This window comes from Trichechus manatus, unplaced genomic scaffold (genome assembly GCF_000243295.1).
Source record: "Trichechus manatus latirostris isolate Lorelei unplaced genomic scaffold, TriManLat1.0 scaffold00296, whole genome shotgun sequence".
Taxonomy (NCBI): domain Eukaryota; kingdom Metazoa; phylum Chordata; class Mammalia; order Sirenia; family Trichechidae; genus Trichechus; species Trichechus manatus.
This window is the reverse complement of record NW_004444232.1, coordinates 21,389-23,382: the sequence shown is the minus strand read 5'-3', so window position 1 is coordinate 23,382 and position 1,994 is coordinate 21,389. Positions and strand designations below refer to the sequence as shown.

The window sequence follows — 1,994 nt, the reverse complement described above, 5'->3', positions numbered from 1 at the left end:
AGTGCTTGGTTGCTAACCGAAAAGTTGGCAGTTTGAACCCACCCAGTAGCTCTGTGGGAGAAAGACTTGGCAATCTGCTTCCAAAAAGATTGCAGCCAAGAAAACCCTATAGGGCGATTCTACTCTATCACATGGGGTCGCTATGAATCGAAATCGACTTGACAGCACCCAACTACAACATAACATACATACAATGAGCTATGATCTTCCATGTTATCTCATATTTCAGGAGTATTTTGTGAATTAATAAAAATAACAGCAAAGATCATGTATCACTTACTATGAGCCAGGCATTATTCTAAGTGTTTTTCATATATTAACTCATGTAATTGTCCCAACACTCCTACAAGTAGTTACTATTATTATCCACAATTTACCACTGAGAAAATTGAGGCACAGCATAAATAAATCAATATTTAGTACTTTACTACAAGCCTAACTGAGGTGTTTTTCATATTCTAAATCATTTTGAAATTATGTATTTTATATAAAAGTAATAAAAAACACTGAAATCTTATTATCTTAATTGTTGAAAATTAGATTGCTTCTAATAGTTTACCATTACAAATGACACAAGTAAATTTCTTTGTAAATGAATCTTTGTTCATGTTTTCTATTATTTCCTACTCATAAATTCCTATAAATAGAAATGCTGATTCAAAAGATAGGTACAATGTGGATATATATTGCCAAATTGTCCATTTCTGTTCCACCTACAATATCTATGCCATATTCCAAATATTAACTTTTTAAGAAAATATTTGCCAATTTGATGAGTGACAATATTATCTCATTGTTTTAGTTATGCTTCTTTGACTAACAAGATTGAATCAGTCATAAATTTGGGGCTATTTGTATTTCTTCTATGGATTTTTTTCTTATTTATAAGAATACCTCATACATTTATTGTCATATATATTTCAACTTCTTTTCTCTTTTATAGTTTGTTTTTAAATTTTATTACCCCTCATAATTTTATATAACCAAATCAATCTTTTTCTTTAAGATTTCTGCCTTGGATATCATGTTTGAAAGTCACTCCCATTCCAATAGTCCATAAATACTCACTTCACATACTTTCTTCTAGTACCTTATGTTTTGTACTTAAATGTTTATTTCCATGTGGAATTGTCTGGTACTGACTCAGACAGATATCTAATTTTATTCTTTTTAATATAGTAGTTATGCAGTCTTTCTGGTACTTTAGATTAAATAATCCATAAGTACACATAATAGCTATCATAGATAATAGTATTCTAACACTTTTCCTGTTTTCATGTAGAGTTTTGATTATATAACAAACTTACAGTTGTGTCTCATTATTTGAAAATTAATTTTAAAATGAGAATTTCTAAAGAAAAAGGCCTAAGGAGCATTACAGTGTGTAAATTTTTTGCTTATAAATGCCCCTCCTTGAATTTTTTTCACTAATGTGGAGGAAGAATGAATATCACTTATTTCAACAGGTACAAGATGATTATTTCTGTCTATGTGATACTATATTTAATTTTTTAACAGAATTCACAAACCAGGGTTTAGATTCTATTGAGACTACAGTTGTAACCCAGACTACAGCACAGAGCTTGGCATGTTCTCAAATTCACTTAATTCCTGAAATGGAATCTGAAATCTCATACTAAACGTTTTCAAAATATCCTAAAAATATCCTTTTCTGGATTATCTACACGTCACCACTGGGATTCAGTTTCTATGCAAACATTTATAAATCTCACATGACATAAACCTGTTGAATTAAATAACTTCCCAACACTCTATTATATAATATATAACATGATATAAAACAGGGCTCTACAATTTCCATATAAACCTTATTTTAACACTGCCTTCCCATCCAAGCTGTACAAATCAATGACCAGCAACTAGTTGGTTAGCTTGTATCTAGAAGTGGGCAAATACATCAAGAGTTTTTAATTCACAAGTCAAAAGCTTATCTGGTCAACAGCAATTTATTAACCTCACTAATAATGACTGTT

The 1,994-nt window shown here is 30.2% G+C and overlaps 1 protein-coding gene across 1 annotated transcript in view; it reads right to left on the bottom strand.

Moving 5' to 3' along the window:
* KLHL8 (kelch like family member 8) overlaps nucleotides 1-1,994 on the bottom strand; it is a 50,094-nt gene that overhangs the window by 27,586 nt on the left and 20,514 nt on the right. The window lies entirely within an intron of this gene.